Below are 24,235 nucleotides of genomic sequence, written 5' to 3'. Positions count from 1 at the left end.
CTATCCCAGTGTCATTCTCTACTGTGGAGTCAGTAATCTTGACTCCAACTCCTATTATATATAGCAAGCCTAAGAAATTTAATTACAGAAATATAGGATTTTTCCTTATGCACAAAATTATGACTACTATTTTAAGTTTGAAAAAAAAAAAAAAAAAAAACAGTATGCAGTGATAAAGACTTGAGTAAAGTTTGAAGCTGGAGTCTGCATATTTTTACCAACGATACAGCCCTGCTTCTTACACAATACAAAACTGAGATAGAAAATGCTAATACTGGATTGAAATGGAACCACATTTGTGGAGACCTAGTTCACGTTTGGTGACTGTCTTGCTGTGCCGTCCAAAACATTTTAGTACACAGGGACCTGTAGCAACCCTGTGTGTTTTCCCAATAAGACATGGTGGCTTTGCAGTGCTGCCTTTTCATAGGTTGGTGTGTATTCATCATGTTACGCTAACCAATAAGCCTAACACTGGCTATGTGTACCTGGTAGGAAGAGTGTGTTACTGACATAACACCAAGCTCTACTTCGCCTTGGCACCCATTGTTGGAGGGTAGGCTTTCCGTATGCAGAATATATGCTCTCCTTTAACACTGGCAGGTCAGCTGTGTCCTGAAAGGTTGAGACTGAAGTAACCTTTCTTGTAAATTTAGAAGTGGTATTGATTCTGTCTCCCCCCCCCCCCCCCTCCACGTCTTCCCCTTCCTTCCTCCTATGCAGAGCTAGCTTTCAGTAAACCTGCAGGCTTTTTCAAACACCCAGTTGAAAGCTCCTCTGCCCAACTTCTGATTTCTCAATTACTTTAAACATAGTAGATGACGGCAGAAAAAGACCTGCACGGTCCATCCAGTCTGCCCAACAAGATAAACTCATATGTGCTACTTTTGTGTATACCTTACCTTGATTTGTATCTGTCATTTTCAGGGCACAGACCGTATAAGTCTGCCCAGCACTATCCCCGCCTCCCACCACTGGCTCTGCCACCCAATCTCGGCTAAGCTTGTGAGGATCCATTCCCTCAAACAAAATCTGTTGTCTTATAGTTAGCACCATCTACCTCATTATGCCTTCATAATCCTTACATCGCAGGAGTTTGTTTGCTTTACTCCCTGAGACAGTAAAGTACTTCAGGACATATTTAACCTTTCTACATCCTCCCTGTAAAACAATTCCTATATAGTACCTTTGCATTGCCATAAGCAAATTTGTCCAAGACAGCTGCAGACCAAAGCTATGGTTGACTGCTGAAGATCTGCGATACTTCAAAAACGTTTCTCCTTGCCTCTGCTGGTTTGAAATACAGATTTGTCCCAGAGTTTATTCTTTGGCACATGTCAGGCAGACAACTACCACTGCCACTCACCAAGCTTTCATGCAGTCCAAATTGCAAGGTGTGCGAGGAATGCTGCCGAATTGGCTGCACCCAGGTTTCTTGTATCTACTGGGTTGGCTTAATGGATCAAACAAGCACTGAACACCATTGTAAGCCACATTGAGCCTGCCATGAGTGGGAAAGCACAGGGTACAAATGTAATAAAATAGATATTATTGGAGATTCTACATGGAATGTTGCTACTATTGGAGATTCTATATGGAATGTTGCTACTATTGGAGATTCTACATGGAATGTTGCTATTCCACTAGCAACATTCCATGTAGAAGGCTGCGCAGGCTTCTGCTTCTGAGAGTCTGACATCCTGCACGTACCTGCAGGACGTCAGACTCACAGAAACAGAAGCCTGCGCGGCCACATTGGTGATCTGCAAGGGCCGACTTCTACATGGAATGTTGGAATAGCAACATTCCATGTAGAATCTCAAATAGTAGCAACAGTGGAGGAGTGGCCTAGTGGTTAGGGTGGTGGACTTTGGTCCTGGGAAACTGAGGAACTGAGTTCAATTCCCGGCACAGGCAGCTCCTTGTGACTCTGGGCAAGTCACTTAACCCTCCATTGCCCCATGTAAGCCGCATTGAGCCTGCCATGAGTGGGAAAGCGCGGGGCACAAATGTGAAAAAAAAACCAAAAACCTGTTATATCTCTGGCCAACTAGGGATTCTGTGGAGGTTCAACACTACATGCTCGTAACCAGATATGATTATGGCTCTAGCCAAGGGCTGTTGCTGCTAGGGCGGGGTGGAAAGGAATTTCAAATAGCTATAAATGAAGGCTTCATGTAGCCCAGATACTGGTCCAGCAAGAAATAAGGCAGAGGAACTACAGCCAACTGTTAAGCTTCGGCTGTTTGATAGGTAGGTGGGTTATTTAAGGGGGGGGGGGGCACAGACCATGAACCTTACACACAACAATGTGCTTAATGTACTGAGACATGTTAAATTAGTTATAAAGCAACACAGAACTAGTGACATCTGTCTCAGCAACTAAACGCAATTACTTAGTTTAAACTGGTTTTTAAACTGGGTTTTTCAGTCCCATTCATAGGGCAGTGCTATAATATCAGATGAGTGTCACCTGTTTAAACTGATGTGGGGGGGGGGAGGGGGTTGGGGGGGGGGGGCAGGGATGTTACAGTTCAATTTAAAAAAAAAAAAAAAGCTATCACAAGCCTTTCTCCTTTGTGTTTAATTCACGTTAGGGAAAATTACTATAAAGGTTTCTTAATTTTACATCTCATTGCAAATTTTTAGTCAATACTTTCTGCTGTAGAAAGTTTGATCAGTGGAAAATTCTGCACACGGGATGAAGATTCTGCACACAAGCCTTATGACTTTAAAAAAATTGTAACTTGTTTAATCAACTTTTTAAATATTGGGGAAAAAATGATTAAAACTAGCACAAAGAGAGGTCACGTGATGCACTAGAGAGTGAAGGACGTGGTTCTGTGCTCTCTTAGGCCCATCCACCAATTTTATGCAATTTTAGATTGCAAAGTGCTGAACTCGAGCCCTAATATCGATATTACAAGAAGCTGAGGGTCCAATGGATAAATTCGTGGAATCGCAGGGTAAAGGCTTGCCAACCCGCAGCGGAAAACGAGAGAAAGAAAAGTTGAAAACTCCGAACGGAGAAGACGGGCCGGCAAAACGTGAAAGTTTCATCTTCACGCCGGAACAATTAAAACAAATCACGGAAGCAGTGAGCCTAGCGCTGGAGCCGAGACTCGCACAGCTGTCGGCACAAATCGCCACACTTACATCTTCTCTGTCAGAAACTACAGCACGGACCGGCGAAACAGAGCGTCGTGTCTCTGAGCTGGAAGACAGGTGCGCTCCCATGGCGGCACGGATAAAACAGCAAGAAACTACAATTGAAAATCTACTGACCAAAGTTGATGATCTGGAGAACAGATCGCGGCGAGCAAATCTTCGCATTGTGGGGCTTCCAGAGTCGGTGGGCGATAGAGTCCTGGCCACGGAACTGGAGCAATGGCTTAAAAGAGAGTTCGCCCTCTCAGACAGCATGGGCCCGCTGTGTTTAGAGCGGGCACATCGAGTGGGCCGAATACAAGATGGCCGCCAGTCACCGCGAGTAGTTCTCATAAAAGTGCACAATTATATCCACAAGGACGAAATCCTGAGGGGGTATCGTCAGAAGAGAGAAACGACTAAATATGAAGGGAAGCTCATACGAATCTTCCAGGACTATTCAGCTGGTTTACAAGATAAAAGGAAAAAATTTAACCCAGCGTGTCAACGTCTGCATGCTTTACAAGTTAAATTTATGCTTCTTTATCCTGCAATTTTGAAAATCAAAAACGGCAATGGTTGGCAGGTTTTTTCCAGTGCTGCAGAGGCGGATGCCTATGTTAAAAAATTGGATGATGCTCAGCTAAATGCGGAAGGAGCAACTGCAGCCACTTGAAAGACTGGGACTCAAAGAGAGTGAAGGACTAATATATTAATGTCTGTAACAGGTATTTGAATTGTTGTAAGCATTACCGGATGTACGGGCTTGAGTTTGGCATTACTTGTTTGTATATGGCGGGAACGACTTGTGTAGGCAGGGTAGGGGGGGCTAGAAGGGTGGGAAGGGTAAGCAGGGGAGGGGGGGGGAAATTGGGGGGGGGGGAAATAGCCTCAGGAATTTGGGAAACTTACAATCGGATTGAAGCTGGAGCTTGCTCCCGCAGAATGGAGATTTGGTTTCCCCGAGGAGAAGGGCTGGGCTCCTTGGGGAGGACAAATGGTGTAACGTGGACATGCCTAGATACAGCGGGAAACTCTGATAGAGCACGTGTGCGCTTGATGTCTTGGAATGTGTCGGGAATTTCATCCCCGATTAAACGGGCCAAGATATTGGCGCAACTGAAGCGGCACAGGGTTTCTATTGCCTGTCTTCAGGAGACGAAACTAACTGATCTGGAGCATGAAAAACTTAAGCGTCAATGGGTGGGAGAGTGTTTTTATTCTTCTTCGGGAGCCAAAAGAGGTGGAGTAGTGATTCTGATTAGGAAGGGGCTGCTTTGTGATCCCAGGTTGATATACAAAACCAAGAGGGCAGGGTGATTCTCTTGCAGCTAACTCTATCGGGGCAAAAATTGTATCTATGTGCTGTGTATGGCCCAAACTCCCATTCCCCTATATTTTTTAAATCCTTGATATCCCTGGGTCTGCGATACTCGGACGCCCCATGGGTGTGGGCCGGGGACTTCAATCAGGTCATGGACCCAGGGGTGGATAGGACTGCAGGACGACAACAGAGTGAGGCACGGGGGGGAGGGGCACTCCAATCTCTGTGTCGTTCCTTGGATTTGATTGACCCCTGGAGGTTACTTCACCCATCGGAAACCGACTATACTCATCAATCTAGAGTACACCAATCATGGTCGAGATTAGACTACATTCTGATGCACCACTCATTATTTACCAAAGTCACTCATGCCGAGATAGGCCCCATGGAGGTTACTGATCACTCGTTGATTTGGGTGGATATGAGGTTCTCGCTCATGGGTATAGGGGGTCCTGCTTGGAGATTTCCATCCTTTTATATCAAGATCAAAAATTTAAAGAATATATTGTAGCCCAATGGGAACAATATGTAGAATTTAACTTGGAGTCCTGTGAGTCCCCCTTAGTTTTTTGGGAAGCGTCGAAGGCAGTACTGAGGGGGGCTACGATAGCATACATGAGTGCCAGAAATAAGAAACTTTCAGCAGGTATAGTTCACTTAGAACGTCAGTTACGCCAGGCCAAAAAAGGGTATTTACAAAGACCCTCACTGGAGACCCGTGAGCTTTGGTCTTCCACAAAGGTGGCCCTGGACTCCCTAATCCACGAAAAAACTCAGAAAAGTTTTACAGCAAGAGGGTTCAATTTCCGCAGATATGGGAATAAGCCGGGTAGGCTGTTGGCCCAGATGGTGAGAATCCGGGGGCGGAGAAAACTGATCACGTCGATTGCAGCCCCCAATGGGGCCAGAATTAGTACCACGGAAGGGATTGTAAAAGAATTTCACGACTATTTTTCTAACTTATACTCTGGGAAGGGGGACATAACTGACATGGCAGTGGAGGACTATTTGAGGGACGCTGGGCTCCCCCGGCTTTCCATATCGGCCAGAGAGGCGCTTTCAAAACCGCTACAGGCTCAAGAAGTGCAGAGGGTATTAAGAGCTTTACCTCTGGGGTCGGCGCCGGGGCCCGATGGGTTCTCGGCAGAATACTATAAGACTCTTCCACCACAGTTTATAGGCCCTCTAATTGAATATTTTGAGGAGGTGATAGAACAAGGGGGGCTCCCAAGGGGAGGTAACGAGGCGCTGGTGACGTTAATTCCAAAGCCGGGCAAGCCGGGGGATAGGGTGGAGTCATACCGCCCTATCTCCCTTATTAACGTGGATCTTAAAATTCTGGCTCGAATCTTGGCGGATCGCCTCACACCCTACATGGGGACGTTGATTGGGACCCACCAGGTAGGTTTTATGAAAAACAGGAACTCAGTGATTAATGTACGGAAAGTACTTTTGGCCATTGCACATTGCCAAGCAAGGGATCGGGACCTCTTACTGGTTAGTTTAGATGCTGAAAAGGCGTTTGACAAAGTACAGTGGAGGTACCTATTCCAAGTATTAGATTACATAGGGGTGGGAGGATGGTTCCTAGATGCTGTAAAAATACTCTACAAAGACCCAGTAGCCAGAATTTTAGTCAATGAGTCGAAATCCCCTCCGATTCAAATAAGAGCAGGAACGAGACAGGGGTGCCCCCTTTCCCCCTTTTTATTTCTGTTGTATTTGGAGCCCTTATTGAGGACCATTGAGGTCGACCCGGATATTGAGGGAGTCCAATTGCCAAATCACTCGGTAAAAGTTTTGTCCTTCGCGGATGACATATTTTTGACCCTGACTGACCCCCACAATTCTTTAAATAGAGTCTTGGCAGCTATTGATGAGTTTGGGCTATACTCGGGACTCTCGTTGAATTTAAAGAAATCTTGTGCTTTGCCCTCAGCGGAGAGGATACGAGGGAACTGGGGGGACTCTTTTCCGCTTCAGTGGGTGCAGGAGGAGGTGACGTATCTGGGTGTGAGGATTCCAATTGACCTGGGCTCTTTATACGAGAGGAACATGGTACACTTAAAAAAGAGGGTGACACAATCGTTGTCGAATTGGCAGGATTTGCCCATTTCTTTGATGGGCAGGGTAGCACTCTACAATATGGTCTTGTTCCCTGTCTGGATTTATGCTTATCAAACTTTGCCCATGTTCCTGACCTCAAAAGATGATAAATGGCTGAGGTCAAAATTAAATGTGTTTTTGTGGCAGGGAAAGAGGGCACGCATGACAATCAACAGGGCAATTCTCCCAAGAACACAGGGTGGGTTGGGTTTGATGGATCTACGTATGTTTTCGGTGGCTAGTGGTATGCGCCACATTTCAGATTGGTTCCGAGCCACTGAACATTTTTCCCTCACGGCTGCTGAGACGAGTTGGTTTGAACCTTTGCATTTCTCCAGCTGGCTTCATCAGGCGAGGGGGCGGAACCCGGATTTGGGTGTGGCTTCTGCCATACTCAGTCCCTTGCGACTGACGTGGAGGTGGCTCTGTAGGTTTTTTACATTGAATAAATCGGTGTCCCCACTGCTGCCTATAAGAGGTAATCCGGAATTCCCAGTGGGACACTCCTCTGGGACTTTTAGAGACTGGAGGTCCAAGGGTGTCACTTATTTGAGCCACGTGGTGTCAGAACAGGGAGGGATGAAAACTATGTCTGATATCAGTGGAGAATTCCACCTGGGAAAGAGGGATCCTTTTGCATTTATACAGTTAAGTCACTATGTTAACTCATTACCTAAGAATGATTTATCTGTAAAAGTTTGGGAGTGTTTAAATTCAATGTTGGCTCTTGAGGCACAGGGAAAGATTCCGCTGAAGTACTTTCACTCACTCCTAAGAGAGCATCTACAGTCCACAGACTTTACCCGGATGGCACAACAATGGACTAAGGAGCTGGCCTTCTCGGTGAACCCGGAGAGTATCAAAAATGCATTGATGGGCACATACAAACTGACAGAAAATGCCTGCTGGTGGGAAGTACAGTATAAGTTTCTGTTCCGTCTTCATGTGTCGCCGAGAAGAGCGTTCCAAGCTACCTTGCAAGACTCAGATGCATGCCCTAAATGTGGGAAAGACAATGCAAATTTGGGCCACATGTTTTGGAACTGTATAGGTATTCAGAAGTTTTGGAAGTCATTGGCGCTGCAAGTCTCCTCGATGTGGGGCACAAGGTGGCGCATTTCTCCAGGTCAGTTGTTTGGTGTCTACAACATGCGGGGAGCGGCCAAGACAGGCTCTCGAGGCTTTCTGCACAGAGCTGTGTTGATGGCAAAAAAACTAATCTTACAACTGTGGTTGACTCCAGACATCCCAACAGTATCGCATTGGCGATCGGCGATGATTTACATGTGCTCATTTGAACGTAGCGGAATTACGGATCTGGCAGGGTCCAGAGGGGACAAATTCTGTTCTGTCTGGGCACCGTTTTGGGACACTTTAACTCCAGTGGCTCGTAGTAGAGTGTTAAATTCCTGAGGTTGGGGGGGGGGGGGTAGGCGTTGGGGAGGGAAGGGAGAGAGACTGGAGATGGGAGGAAAATGTTATAAAATGTTTACGTTTGTGGTTTGGACTGAATAAGGATATGTGTGGTACTGTATACATTGTATGATGGATCAGAGCAATATCCTGGTTGGTGTATTATGTTCAATAAACATGAGATTCAAAAAAAAAAAAAAAAAAAACTAGCACAAAGATTATGAAAAGGTAATATCCATTTTCTCATAGCATGCTTGTTAGCAACAGAATATGAGATAAGACCTGATCAGCTCTTGCAGGTGGTGTATGAACTCCTAGTCCTTACCCCTCTTGCTAAATGTGCAAAGAAAGGTCAATGACTGAGGACCTGTAAAAGGAGAAAGTCTTAATATAAATTCAAGGGAAATGGGAGTGGAACAAAGTTAAAACGAGAACATTCCTGCAGTTTTGAGAAACAAGCTTGATTCTCAGCATCAGAGGAAATGGAAGGTGGCCTTAAAGAGCCTCCCTCCATTTGGAAAATTTTCATGAACTAGGAATACAAGCATTTGTTGCAATATAAACAGCTCAACTCCATTTGCTAACTCTGTTCAGTACAAAAAACAGACAGCTTTTCTGACTGGTAACTGGCTACATTCTTTCAAGCAAAATTAAGGCCTTGATTTTTCTAGATCCACTTTGGTCTTCCCTATGGCTTTATATACTATTTAGCTATTATGTTGCAAAAAAACATAAAAAAATAAAAAAAAATCCAATTGGTCTCAAGCAAAATTCTCTTCAATTTCAGTTGTGCTGAATTATGAAGACCTTTTCTCTCTTTTTTTTTTTTTTTTTTTAATCTTGAGAAATTTTCTCTTTATAATATTTATAACAAGAAAATTAACCATAAAACAAACAAAAAAAAAAACAAAGCATCCATTATAATTGGTGTAAAAATACACTTACTGCTTGTTTAAAGTCCAGAGGATCTAAAAGATAATAGAAAAATCAACAATGGTGATCATTGTATTTAAGTTGTATTAGCCTGAGTCCAGGTGCTGATATTAGCACAGTACGAGTCTAATGCTGCCCACATTTTTAATGACGGTTGTAGCATATGTTGCTTGAGAGCCAGAGCAGCTTCATGGCTCCACCATTCCATAAAGTTTAGTTGCGAATTGTCCTTCCAGTTGCATATATGATATAATGGAGAGCAACTGCTATCTTAGTGTGTTATGATTTGATATACTACCTTTCTGTGGTACAACCAAAGCATTGTATCTATGTACAACAAAACTCAAGCACGTAATAGACATTACTCAACTCTTCCGTTGTACGATTCCCTATTGTGGCAGTGGCAGCGAGGTAATTAAATTTGCTGATGACACAAAGTTATTCAAAGTCATTAACTCGCGACAGGATTGTGAAAAATTACAGAAGGACCTTACGAGACTGGGAGACTGGGCGGCTAAATGGCAGATGACGTTTAATGTGAGCAAGTGCAAGGTGATGCATGTGGGGAAAAAAGAACCCTAATTATAGCTACGTCATGCAAGGTTCCACGTTAGGAGTTACGGACCAAGAAAGGGATCTGGTGTCGTCGTTGATAACACACTGAAACCTTCTGCTCAGTGTGCTGCTGCGGCTAGGAAAGCGAATAGAATGTTGGGTATTATTAGGAAAGGTATGGAAAACAGGTGTGAGGATGTTATAATGTCGTATCGCTCCACGGTGCGACCGCACCTTGAGTATTGTGTTCAATTCTGGTTGCCGCATCTCAAGAAAGATATAGTGGAATTGGAAAAGGTGCAGCGAAGGGCGACTAAAATGATAGCGGGGATGGGACGACTTCCCTATGAAGAAAGACTAAGGAGGCTAGGGCTTTTCAGCTTGGAGAAGAGACAGCTGAGGGGAGACATGATAGAGGTATATAAAATAATGAGTGGAGTGCAACAGGTGTATGTGAAGCGTCTGTTCACGCTTTCCAAAAATACTAGGACTAGGGGGCATGCGATGAAACTACAGTGTAGTAAATTTAAAACAAATCGAAGAAAAGTTTTCTTCACCCAATGGGTAATTAAACTTGAATTCGTTTCTGGAGAACGTGGTGAAGGCGGTTAGCTTGGCAGAGTTTAAAAAGGGGTTAGACAGTTTCCTAAAGAATAAGTCCATAAACCACTACTAAATGGACTTGGGAAAAATCCACAATTCCAGGAATAACATGTATACAATGTTTGGGAAGCTTGCCAGGTGCCCTTGGCCTGGATTGGCCGCTGTCGTGGATAGGATGCTGGACTTGATGGACCCTTGGTCTTTTCCCAGTGTGGCATTACTTATGTACTTATGCTACATGAACTCTATCCTATCATAACATTACCTTGTATTTGTTCACCGGAGACTTCAAAGCCTCCCAGTACTATGTAAGCCACATTGAGCCTGCAAATAGGTGGGAAAATGTGATACACAAATGTAACAAATAAATAATATACAGAAGTACTATATCTCAAGTGAGATCACAACCTAAGTGTTTGTGCCTGAGGCAAATGGAGGGGTAAGAGGGTTAAGAAGGGACTTGCCCAGAGTCACAAGCAGCTGCAATAGGAATCAAACGTAGTTCCCCAGCCCACTACCCACCCATTAGGTCACCCTGATAATTAACAGACTGAAATATCACGCTTTGAAGTGTTATAGATTTGGAGGCAGGCACATTACATTTAGGGTCTCATTTTGATGCCAGGACCATGGACTGGTGATCAGAGAATTGCTTTTGAGCATGAACACCTACAATTTTTGTAATTCTATTTTGTTCAGCTTAAATTTAAAAAAAAAGTGTACTATTTTGCTTTTCATTTTAACTGCTTAGGTACTTGTGATATCATGAGTAAAGAGGGTATGATACATACCTGTAGCAGTTGTTCTCCGAGGACAGCAGGCTGATTGTTCTCACGACTGGGTTGACGTCCGCGGCAGCCCCCACCAACCGGAAAAAGCTTCGCGGGACGGTCGGCACGCAGGGCACGCCCACCGCGCATGCGCGGCCGTCTTCCCGCCCGTGCGCGACCGCTCCCGCCAGTTGAATGACAAGCAATAAAGTATAAAACACAACTCCAAAGGGGAGGAGGGAGGGTAGGTGAGAACAATCAGCCTGCTGTCCTCGGAGAACAACTGCTACAGGTATGTATCATACCCTTTCTCCGAGGACAAGCAGGCTGCTTGTTCTCACGACTGGGGTATCCCTAGCTCTCAGGCTCACTCAAAACAAGAACCCAGGTCAATGGAACCTCGCAACGGCGAGGAAACAACAGAAATTGACCTACGAAGAACAACTAACTGAGAGTGCAGCCTGACCAGAATAAATTCGGGTCCTGGAGGGTGGAGTTGGATTACACCCCAAACAGATTCTGCAGCACCGACTGCCCGAACCGACTATCGCGTCGGGTATCCTGCTGGAGGCAGTAATGAGATGTGAATGTGTGGACAGATGACCACGTCGCAGCCTTGCAGATCTCTTCAATAGTGGCTGACTTCAAGTGGGCCACCGACGCTGCCATGGCTCTGACACTATGAGCCGTGACATGACCCTCAAGAGTCAGCCCAGCCTGGGCGTAAGTGAAGGAAATGCAATCTGCTAGCCAATTAGAGATGGTGCGTTTCCCGACAGCGACCCCTAGCCTGTTAGGGTCGAAAGAAATAAACAATTGGGCGGACTGTCTGTTGGGCTGTGTCCGCTCCAAGTAGAAGGCCAATGCTCTCTTGCAGTCCAATGTGTGCAACTGACGTTCAGCAGGGCGGGTATGCGGCCTGGGGAAGAATGTTGGCAAGACAATTGACTGGTTAAGATGGAACTCCGACACCACCTTCGGCAGGAACTTTGGGTGAGTGCGGAGCACTACTCTGTTGTGATGAAATTTAGTATGGAGCATGAGCTACTAGGGCTTGAAGCTCACTGACCCTACGAGCTGAAGTAACTGCCACCAAGAAAATGACCTTCCAGGTCAAGTACTTCAGATGGCAGGTATTCAGTGGCTCAAAAGGAGGTTTCATCAGCTGGGTGAGGACGACGTTGAGATCCCATGACACAGTAGGAGGCTTGATAGGGGGCTTTGACAAAAGCAAGCCTCTCATGAATCGAACGACTAAAGGCTCTCCAGAGATGGCTTTACCTTCCACACGATAATGGTAAGCACTAATCGCACTAAGGTGATTCCTTACTGAGTTGGTCTTGAGGCCAGACTCTGATAAGTGCAGAAGGTATTCAAGCAGGTTCTGTGCAGGGCAAGAACGAGGTTCTAGGGCCATGCTCTCACACCACACGACAAACCTCCTCCACTTGAAAAAGTAACTCTTTTTAGTGGAATCCTTCCTAGAGGCAAGCAAGACCCGGGAGACACCCTCAGACAGACCCAACGCAGTGAAGTCTACGCCCTCAACATCCAGGCCGTGAGAGCCAGAGACTGAAGGTTGGGGTGCAGCAACGCTCCGTCGTTCTGCGAAATGAGAGTCGGAAAACACTCCAATCTCCACGGTTCTTCGGAGGACAACTCCAGAAGAAGAGGGAACCAGATCTGACGGGGCCAAAAGGGCGCTATCAGAATCATGGTGCCGCGGTCTTGCTTGAGCTTCAGTAAGGTCTTCCCCACCAAAGGTATGGGAGGATAAGCATACAGGAGGCCGGTCCCCCAATGGAGGAGAAAGGCATCCGACGCTAGCCTGCCGTGTGCCTGAAGTCTGGAACAGAACAGAGGCAGCTTGTGGTTGGTCTGAGAGGCGAAAAGGTCCACCGAGGGGGTGCCCCACGCTCGGAAGATCTTGCGTACCACTCTGGCATGGAGCGACCACTCGTGTGGTTGCATGACTCTGCTCAGTCTGTCGGCCAGACTGTTGTTTACGCCTGCCAGGTATGTGGCTTGGAGGAGCATGCCGAACCGACACGCCCAACGCCACATCCCGACGGCCTCCTGGCACAGGGGGCGAGATCCGGTGCCCCCCTGCTTGTTGACGTAATACATTGCAACCTGATTGTCTGTCCGAATTTGGATAATTTGACAGGACAGCCGATCTCTGAAAGCCTTCAGTGCGTTCCAGATCGCTCGGAGCTCCAGGAGGTTGATCTGCAGATCCTTTTCCTGGAGGGACCACAGACCCTGAGTGTGGAGCCCATCGACATGGGCTCCCCACCCCAGGCGAGATGCATCCGTCGTCAGCACTTTCGTGGGCTGCGGAATTTGGAATGGACGTCCCAGGGTCAAATTGGTCCGGATGGTCCACCAGAGCAGTGAAGTGCGACAACTGGTGGAGAGGCGGATGACATCTTCTAGATTCCCGGTGGCTTGGAACCACTGGGAAGCTAGGGTCCATTGAGCAGATCTCATGTGAAGACGAGCCATGGGAGTCACATGAACTGTGGAGGCCATATGACCCAGAAGTCTCAACATCTGCCGAGCTGTGATCTGCTGAGACGCTCTGGTCTGCGAAGCCAGGGCCAAGAGATTGGTGGCCCTCGCTTCGGGAAGGTAGGCCTGAGCTGTCTGGGAATTCAGCAGCGCTCCTATGAATTCCAGAGATTGAGTTGGCTGGAGATGGGACTTTGGGTAATTTATCACAAACCCCAGCAGCTCCAGAAGTTGAATAGTGCACTGCATGGACCGGAGGGCTCCTGCCTCCGAGGTGTTCTTGACCAGCCAATCGTCGAGATATGGGAACACGTGCACTCCCAGCTTGCGTAGGTAGGCCGCTACCACCACGAGGCACTTTGTAAACACTCGTGGGGCAGAGGCGAGCCCAAAGGGCAGCACACAATACTGAAAGTGCCGTGCGCCCAGGCGGAATCTGAGATACTGTCTGTGAGCTGGCAGTATCGGGATGTGAGTGTATGCGTCCTTTAAATCCAGGGAACATAGCCAATCGTTTTTCTGAATCATTGGCAGAAGGGTGCCCAAGGAAAGCATCCTGAACTTTTCTTTGACCAGGAATTTGTTCAGGCCTCTCAGGTCTAGGATGGGACGCATCCCCCCTGTTTTCTTTTCCACAAGGAAGTACCTGGAATAGAATCCCTGCCCTTCCTGCCCGGGAATCCACTCGGGACCTTCGAGGACATCGACGGAAAAATCGCGTCGGCGAAGTCAAAGTCGGCAATGGTGGCTAAAATCACACCACGAAAATTGAAACCGACCGAGCGGCCACTAGGCCGCAACGAGGCGTCCCCGCTAGAAAGCGAGGGAAAAGGGAGGAGCGCGTGCTCCACACGCGCAAAATTCTTTTTTTTTTTTTTTTTTTTGGATAACAAAACGAAACGAAAGAAGAAGAGGCCGAAAAGGCCAAGAGCGACGACCCGCGTAAACGCGGTCGAAAATTCCGGCGGCTGAAACGAGAGAGTTGCAAAAACACGACTCTCTCAGTCGCGGAAAAAAAGTAACTGGCGGGAGCGGTCGCGCACGGGCGGGAAGACGGCCGCGCATGCGCGGTGGGCGTGCCCTGCGTGCCGACCGTCCCGCGAAGCTTTTTCCGGTTGGTGGGGGCTGCCGCGGACGTCAACCCAGTCGTGAGAACAAGCAGCCTGCTTGTCCTCGGAGAACCATAAATACAATGCCCAGTTGCCAGAATGGATGGCGATACAATTAGTTCTGCTTTGAAGATACTGAAGGGGAAGGGCATGTGAACACACAGAACAGAAGAACACAAGAGTAGCCATACTGGGTCAGACCAATGGTCCATCTAGCCCAGTACCTCGTTCCCAAACAGTGGCCAAGCCAGGCCACAAGTACCGGGCAGAAACCCAATTAGCAGCAACATTCCAACACAGATAGATCTGTGACACTTTCTGAAGTCTGTCCATGTTTCAGCATTATTTTGGGGAAGGCTCCTGAAGGTAATTTTTTATTCATATCTGAAGATTGTTTTATGGTACTATATTTTAGTACAGTTAAAGAATCGGGCTGTTTTCATTGTTAGCCATGCAGATCTTCCTGACAAACCGATTTTTAAATCATTGTCACTAGTAAGGAATCTGGGTGAATGAAGAGAATTGGTCCATCAGTCAACCCACAGAATTCACAAGCAGAGTGAATTTGAATTAGACTGTCACACATAAATACAGAACGTAGACCTGAAGGAATCATCTATGAGATAAAAAAAAGTGTAAGCACAACTAAATTTGGAGCAAGGATTCACTTCCTGCACCCAGGTAAAACAATGTGTATGTTTTATTCTGTTTGACAGAACTGCTTTCTTACAAAACACACTGTACATAAAAACACCATTTAAATAAATAAAATAGTCTGCCTGCCTTAACTGCCATATAGCCAAGATCCAGCAATAGAAGTCTGCCTTTCAGTTCAATGAAAAGGGGAATTTAGACTGACAATATTCTATTGCAAATTCTCTAAAATTGCTTACTCAGACTACAGCTACAAGCCCCCTCCGCCACAATTGTAAATCCAGTACTACTTGTTCAGAGCCACAGTATTATTGCAACCCTGTAGAATTCATATGCAAAACCCTCTTACGAAAATTTAGCCAAAAAGAACCACATTAATCATGTCTCTGGCACAGACTACATAAACAGGAACTAACTCAGATTAGTGGAGTGGAGGAGTGGCCTACTGGTTAGAGCACTGGTCTTGCAATCCAGAGGTGGCCGGTTCAAATCCTGCTGCTGCTCCTTGTGATCTTGGGAAAGTCACTTAACCCTCCATTGCCTCAGGTACAAACTTAGATTGTGAGCCCTCCTGGGACAGAGAAATATCCAGTGTACCTGAATATAACTCACCTTGAGCTACTACTGGAAAAGGTGTGAGCAAAATCTAAATAAATAAGACATCAACTGGAACCAATGGAAATCAACAGAATGGATAGTCCCCAATGAATACCCAATAATATTACTATGCAGACCTACAATAAAAACCACCCCACTCCTTGGAGTTTTAAAAAAAAAAAATAGGCCACAGCATAAACACTGCTGATCAGAGGAGCCACCATCCAGTGTACCTGGGCCACTTAAATGCCAAAACCTACCATGTATAAGCCAACTATGCCCAAAGCTATTTGCCATATTACTAGCTGAAGGCTCAACTCAGTGGCAGTCTGCCATATACTACCCCACTTAGGCAGTTACCTGGGCTAACCCAAAATGTCCACCGTCTTTCAGGCCACCATTTACAATACATACTACCTTGGGTAACCTTCTGCAATAAACTTGCAATAAGGAGAAATTAGGACTTACCTGATTTTCTTTCCATTAGTTCTTGATACTATTCCAGGATGAGAAGGTAGTCATGTCCATTGACCAGCAGGTGGAGATAGAGCTACTGAGCCCTAGTACATAGCCCACTCACCCAGTTCCTCAGCATCAGTTCGAAAGCATGAAACAGGAGCATGTTCAGCCACTACCAAGCCCCCAATGGAAAACCCTCAAGGAAGGCACCAGAAGGCTCAAGGACACCCACACTGTGCAGAATTCCACTCACAGAGAAGCAGCAAGAAACAGGAGGGCTCCTGGAATAGTGTGAAGAACTAATGGAAAGAAAATTAATCTGGGAAGTCCCAATTTCTCCTTCCATTACATTCATTCTCACTATTCCAGGACAAGTGGGATGTTCAAAAGCTATCACTATGAGGATGGAAAGCTGAACCTATGTCCCACACACAGCCTCTGCCCACGCAGCACTATCCACTCTATAATACTAACAAGGTACGCAGCGATGCCCACACCACTGCCCTACAGAAATCCAAATACAATGAAGCCTCCGCCCAAGATGTAGCCACACGCCTGGTACAGTGGGCCTTCAAACCTGCAGTGGAGAATTCCCGTCCAGGATATAGGCTGAGACTACAGTCCTCTGCACCCACCGGGCAAAGGAAGCCTTGGACTACATGAGACCCAACTTCTGTTTACCAAACAGAACAAAACGGGCTAAATGAATGGCAAAAGACACTGGGATCCTTGAAATAACATATCCACGCCATCTGAATGTCCAGAAGCCTCATCTACATCCTCTTGACAAAAGGGAGGGAGGTTCACAGACTGAATAATATGAAAGACCAAAACCACTTGGGCAAGAAGGAAAGTACTGCCTGAAGCGAGACCCCCACCTCTGAAAAACAGATCAAGAGTGCGCCTGAAGCTGCGTGATCTGACAAGCCGAAGGAATCACCCCCAAGATCAGTCATCAACTTAAGAGCTAACTAGGTCGCCTTGCGGCAGGGCTCAAACAAGAGCGCTGCAGTGCTCTATGGACCAGATTAGGATCCCATTCCAGAAAAGATGCACAAAAGGGCAGCGCTAGGTGACCCACACCTCTCAGAAAACAAAACCACAACCAAAGAGCTACCAAAGAAGAGCTCTGCAAGTGGCCCTGAAAGCAAGCCATGGCTGCCCCTTGAACCTTCAAAAACTCAGCACTAGCCCTTTGGTACTGCCCCCTGCAAAGAAGTCAGGAAGTGGTCTACAGAAGAAGCAAAGGAGTCCAAACCCCTCACCATGCACCAGCCCTAAAAACAGTCGGGCATACGCTGAGGAAGAAGGCCTAAATCAGGAAAGCCAAAACAGAATCTGAATAACCCTTCCTCCTTAGCCGTGTCCCCTCAAGGGCCAGGCTGTTAAGACCAAAGGGGGAGGAGTCCGCCATGGTCACTGGGCCCTGACAGAAGGCCTCAATCCTGAGGGAATCGCAGCAGCTCCCCAACCAGGAGCCTCAAGAGATCTGCATACCAAGGGCACCGTGGCCAGTCCAGAGACCAGGATCAACCTGCCCCAATGGTCCACCACACTCACCCAGCTTAACATCAGCCACGGGGGAAGGCAAACGCAAGTCCCTCACTTAGCCACAATTGCAGCAGGGCATCCAGACCCAGCGAGTCCATTTCCCTGCAACGGCTGAAGAATTGAGGAACCTTGACATAGGACCTGGCCAAGAGATCCAAGGAAAGCCCTACTGAAACCACCAGCTGAAACATCTCAACCAACAGCTCAAACTCGCCAAGATCCAGAGCATTTTGGCTGAGAAAGCTGGCCTCCACGTTGAGGGACCCCACAATGTGAGCAGCCAAAAGGCACAACAGACGTCTCTCTGCCCCAACCATTAACAAGCTGTATTCCACCACCAGCAGACTGCTGCAAGACCCCCTTGCTAAAGGCCATTGCCAAAGCAATGTCCGAAAAGGTCCAAACCAAGGCTTTTCCCAATAGTGGGGCAAAGGCCTCCAGAGCTCAACGCGCCACTTGCAGCTCCAGACGATAGAGGGCCAATGTGCCTCTTCTGGAGACTTGTGCAGGGGACTCTTGCAATGGGCCTGACAAACTGGCATCCGTAGATACCACCTCCCAATTTAGGATCGGGGAGGGCCTTCCCAGAGTCAAAGACTGGGGAAGCAATCACCAACTCGTGGTCTGACTGCCAGCGTTCAAAGAAACCAGACGCTGTAGTCCTCTGAAACCGGAGACCAGCGGATGAGCAGAGCCCTCTAAAGTGGCCGAATGAATGTCTAAGGTACCACTTCCAAGGGCAATGCACAAAATTCCAGGCTCATGGATGGGAACAAAGCAGGAGTGATGAATCTGGCATGCTAACTTCAAGTGCCATCCCTCTGTCAGAAACACTCTAGCTCACTGGGAATCGAAAAGGACACCTAGATGCTCCAGTTGGTGTAACAACGCCAGCCTGATCTTGTTGAAATTAAATCACCCAAACCAGAAACTGCAGGAGGCGAACCACTCAGTCTTGGCAAGAGGAGGCCCAGATCAGCCAGTTGTCAAGTACAGGTGAACACGAATCCTCTGCCTCTGCAGAAAGGCCACTACCACAACAATGACCTTGGAAAAGGTCCTCGGGCCAAGGCTAGACCAAATGGCAGGGCCTGGAACTGGAAATGAACTGCTGATGCAGCCCACAGATATGGATGTGTAAGAACACCTCCCTGAGATCAAGAGCTGAGAGAAATTTAAAAAAAAAAAAACTCCCTCTCAGAGGGGCATGGATCTCAGGGTCACCATCCAAAGATTGGCCACTAGACAACTGTTGACCCCTTTTGAGATCCAGAATGGTCACCTTATCCATTTCTTCATGAGAACCACAAAATAGATGGAGTACCGACAGACCACAGGAGAAATGAGAACAGCGCCTCAACTGTTCGCCTGCTCTGAGCCACCAGAGGCCCCCTGACAAGGAGACAAAGAGGAGCGACCAGAAGGGAGAACTCCCGCTTGTAACCATTACCCAGAATATTCAGCACCCCCTGGGCTGTGAAGGTGGTCCACACGTTCCAAAATGCCTGAATGCATCCCCCTATTGGCCCAGACGGGCATGCCAGTCTGGCAACAATGGGATTGCCAGGAGACAGTAGCCGCTCACCCCAAGTGCCCCGCTGGTTCCCTGTCCCCCCCCCCCCCCCAAAGGAAGACTGCTGGGCCCAAAATCATGCCCTCTGGCCAAAGGTCTGATGACCAGGTCTATACTTCTTGCCGTCATGAAACCGGGCACTTGCTGAGACCGCAGGACGAGCCAAGGAACGTCCTCTGGAAAACACCGAGGCCTGGACTCACCCAGCTCCTAAACCAAATTGCTGAGTTCATTCCTCAAAAATGGGCTACAAATAAAAGCCTGCAGCCCCAAAGCAGCCACTGCAAAAGGTGTGTTGCAAAGCCTGTTCCTATCTAGCAAATCCTTCAAGGCAATGCCGCCCTCTACTGGCAAGGTAGTTTTCTAAGTGACCACCGTCACAGAGTCCAACTTAGAGAACGCAAACTTCTCTTCTGGCACTAGAGCAAAAGAGACAGGCCATGGTCCTTCTAACCTTCAGGCCCGTGTCTGGCACCCTCCACACTGCGGTAATCAGGTCCTGAATGTCCAGGTGCAAGGGGAACACCTGGGATGGGCCCCTGAAGCCCTTCATAAGGCTAGCCACCTGACCACCTGCCAGAAACCAAGGGTTCCTCTATGGGGAACGCTGCCAGTGCCTCTGAATCATGGAGCCTAACTCCCCCTGCTGAAACAGCCTGAGCACCTGAGGGACATCTCCCACCCCAGAGGAGCTCACCTTCTACCAAGGGCTCTGACAGAGGGCAACTCGCAGCCTGACTGCACCAAAACCTGTGATAAAGTCTCCACGGGTCATCTGCCACGATCTCCTGGAAGCTAGCGGGGATACCCTGCCCCCTCTCTCACCAGAGCCGCCAGACCTATAGGCCTTGTGGAGCAGAACAGGTCCCGGAGAGAAGGACAGGTCCCAACCAAGGGCTCCCCCTAACCTCTTCAACTGCTTGTGCCACTGTTCCTGCCTCCGAGGCGAGGCACCAAGACACTGCACTGGGGACTGGAGCTGGAAGACCCACACTGCTGTGACCGAGTGCACCCTGTGGGTGAGGGCCCTGAACCAGCCCTCCACTCAGGAAACCACACTGCACACCGTGCAGTGGCCCAATGGGGAAAACCGTCCACCAGTAGTAGTTCACACTCTGTGGGGCTGCCATCTCCAGAGACTGCCGCTGTGTGGGAAAACATGACGCACCACGCTACACCTGCTTTCTTTTGTAAGCCAGAGCACAGAACCAAGAATTACTTTTTTTGTAGCTTGGACACGTTGCGCTCCCAAAGACGTCCAGAGGCGCAGCAGAAAAGCCTCACTGCCCCAGGTCCACACTCCCAGAGCACATAGCCACCCCCCTCCCCCCTTAGTATGGTAGGGCACAGCATCACCACCGGCCTGCCAAACTTACTTTGTTGCAGGCAACAAAGTAATTCCTCATCTTCTTATGTGGACTGGTTGCTGAGCAGGCTTCCCACACAAAGAGAGACGGGAAAAGCGCAAAACACCCCAGGAGGAAGGCATGACAGGGACCCAGCACCACTAGGTATGTCTGCCCAACTGCTCACTGTGCTCAACTGGGAACCAGTTGACCAACTGGACCAGGAGCCAAAGGCCTCAGAACCAGAGACAGTATCTTCTACCTCCATCTGCCGGAGATAGAAGATACTGAGAACTGGGCTTCTAGCAGGGAGCTATGTAGTGGTGTTCAATTCTGTACTCTCTATCTGCACCTGCTGGTCGATGGACATAACTACATACTCGTCCTGTAATACTGGGAATGAATGTAATGGAAGTATGGGTGCCTGCTCTGGTGTGTGCATGCGATATGTTTGAATAACAGTCTATACTTCTATGATTTCTCAACATGCAGCATCATTAAAAGGACAAATGCCCAGTTAGGTATATATGCTAATCTCAACACTGTAAAATGTTTCAGACATAATTTGCTTGCATGTTATCATCCAGAAAGAAATACGAGTTCAGTTTTGGCACAGTATAAGTCATCACAAGAACAAAATATCAGAAAACCAATGAACTGCATTACAGCCCATTTAGTTATGGTTTCAACAAATCAGAACTGAACAAAATATTTTTATTATTTTGATTTATAAAACCACTGTCCCTGAAACATGCTCAACAGAAAAATCATCTGTTTATCTAAAATGTACACCTCTACAAAACAGATGAAGTGAAGATGATTCCATATGCCACAATAAGGAGATTAATTTTACTTCCATTTAATGTCAATATATTCCATCTTAATATCCCACTTCCCAAGGCAGATTACAACAGCTGAGATTTGACCATATATTAGTGTATTGTATAGAACAGTAGAAATATTAACACAAATTATACACAAAACAAACCGAGTATTACTTCTACGAGCTTCAATAATTTTAATGCCGTTTTAGTAACTTTCAATTTTATTTCTTGACATATCGACATATGGGAAGCTTTCAAATAAAAAAAAAAAAAAAAAGCTGTCAAATACAAGCATTTCCTATAGAAATCTATCAAAAAATATATATAAAAAATAAAGGTATATAGCACAGCACTATATACCTTTATCCACAATACAGCACTGAAATAAAGCAAGCTCTGGAGCACTGAAATTATTTCCATATCACTTCAAGTGTTCCCCAGTCTTTGTACTTTTTGAGAGTGAAAAGATGGATTCACTTTTACTCAGGATTTTGTGGACCTCAATCATATCCCCCCACTGCCTCAGGTACAAGTTTCAGCCCTCCAGGGACAAAAAAATCTGTTATCTGAATTAACATGCCCTGAGTTATAACTGAGTGCGCTAGCCAAATCCTGATAAGTAAAATATGAAATGATTTGCATGCATTCCCTCCACAGTATGCAGATCATGTGCATAGCCAGTGAGCACAGACAAGCTGGAGGTCTCCAGGACAGGCTAATAAGGATTTCACAATACTATCAGAAATATTGTGCAACTATAACTCCACCCATTATCTTTTCCCTGCAAGGGAAATGTATTGTTGAAAACCACAGCCCCTTAAGGGCTCTCTTGAGCAGACTGGCATAACCTCACTTCCTTTAGTACAAAGCTACTATTGTCATCACACCCACTATCACCAGTGCTCAAGAACGAAATCATTCCAAAGTACAACACAGACTACGGGCAATTTAATCAAGGTAAACATACAGCTGTACCAGCAAGCATTTACAGGAAAGCTGCAAAGGAATACACAGCAAGTGAAAAGCAAAGCATTTTTTTAAGCCATACACAACAAGATATCCTATGGCCTGGTTCTAAAGATTTACCTTGGCCAGCAGATGCTCTAATGGATTTGACATTTCATGCACCAATAAGTTCCTTTCCTTAACTTAGCGCCCCCCCCCCCCCCCCCGGGTTGCTACAAAGGCAGCATTTATAACCCCTCAAAAGGGACCTGCAGAGACACCTTGTGGCCAGATCCTGGGGCAGCTGCAGTCTACTTCCTCTGGCCACCTCCAAGGACTGCGTTAAGACAAGAAATGTGGGGGGGGGAGGGGGGGATGGAGTACCTAAGTAGTAGAAAATGAAAATAAAATAGTGTTCCAGAGTCAGTGGTATCAAGGTAGATGAGAGCGAAACTGTGTGCACAAATACCAACCAGGATGATTAATTCTGATATCCAACTGTCAAACTACTTAGCAGAAATCTCCATGTTGGCTTCCTGCAGCCAAAATGAAGGCCATAGCACTGGAGGCATAAGAGAGTGGACATCACTCCTGCCTCATTTAAGGAATGGGGTTCGACACCAGGGATTTATTTTTTAATCATTTAAAGTTGGATGGGAGAGAGGGTGGGAGCTACCAGATAGATTTCTTTTCTTGATAAGGTCCAATGGCATGCTTTGTTTAAAAATGCTGCAGGCAATGTCACCCTTCCCATCAGTACCTAAGCCAATCAGTGCTCGGGAACCGACAGAAGGGTGACGCCAATTACTACTGCAACTTTAATGCAGCTATAATTTGCATATTCACTGCTTACAGTATACTGCAGTTTTGGGATTGCTAATTTAATGGTAGAGATGTTTTCTGCATCATCCACACAGTATGTCTGCTCCTGTCACCTTGAAAATGGTGCCCTTCCCCACCAGGACGACAGTTAAGTTATATTTTGCCAAGCAACTTGTAACAAGATTATAGAACCATATTTACAAAACAATAGAAACACAAAACAACCTGCCTGCTAGTCACTAATCACCCAGTACAGGCTCCAATAACCAGAGCCAAATGCTTCAATAAATAAGACCTTTAGCAAAGGAATTCTAGAGAGAAGAGCTAGCAACCAAAAGCTTCACCTTATTCGATTGTTGATCTTGCCACTTTTAAAGACCACCACTGAGTGATTCTGTCTTCTGTTGTGGTACAGCTGACAATGTTCACATGTGCAACAGTGAACATTACAATTTGCAGCTGAAAGAAAAACCCCTAAATTATATATAATTTAATTGTTGCTAACAATGATGTAAAGGAAATACAGACAATGGCGTTTGACTGTCATAGTGGAGGAGAAGGGTGGGCTTTAAAATTCAGTTGGGGCTGGTGAAGAAGTAGGGACCAATTATGGAAATCTCAAGAACTTAGCTTTCTGGTTCTCAACTCACCCCAACCTGAAGCACACAGTTGGTAAGCACAAGCACGTTGTCTATCAACATTGACACCTCCCAGCTGTAGGTGCCACAGTGTGTCCCAAGACACACACAGACGTTCAAATATTTGAAAGGTATTAATCCGCAAACGAATCTTTTCCGGAGATGGGAAGGCAGTAGAACGAGAGGACATGAAATGAGATTGAAGGGGGGCAGACTCAGGAAAGATGTCAGGAAGTATTTTTTCACGGAGAGGGTGGTGAACGCTTGGAATGCCCTCCCGCGGGAGGTGGTGGAGATGAAAACGGTAACTGAGTTCAAACATGCATGGGATATGCATAGAGGAATCCTGTGCAGA

General features: G+C 46.7%; 1 protein-coding gene across 1 annotated transcript in view; it reads right to left on the bottom strand.

The window, feature by feature from the left end:
- LOC115465827 (microtubule-associated protein 4-like) overlaps positions 1 to 24,235 on the bottom strand; it is a 287,677-nt gene that overhangs the window by 246,933 nt on the left and 16,509 nt on the right. The gene's annotated exons all lie outside the window — the stretch shown is intronic.

This window comes from Microcaecilia unicolor, chromosome 1 (genome assembly GCF_901765095.1).
Source record: "Microcaecilia unicolor chromosome 1, aMicUni1.1, whole genome shotgun sequence".
In the NCBI taxonomy this organism is placed as follows: domain Eukaryota; kingdom Metazoa; phylum Chordata; class Amphibia; order Gymnophiona; family Siphonopidae; genus Microcaecilia; species Microcaecilia unicolor.
The sequence above is the reverse complement of the archived record's forward strand: the minus strand, read 5'-3'. Positions and strand labels throughout refer to the sequence as shown.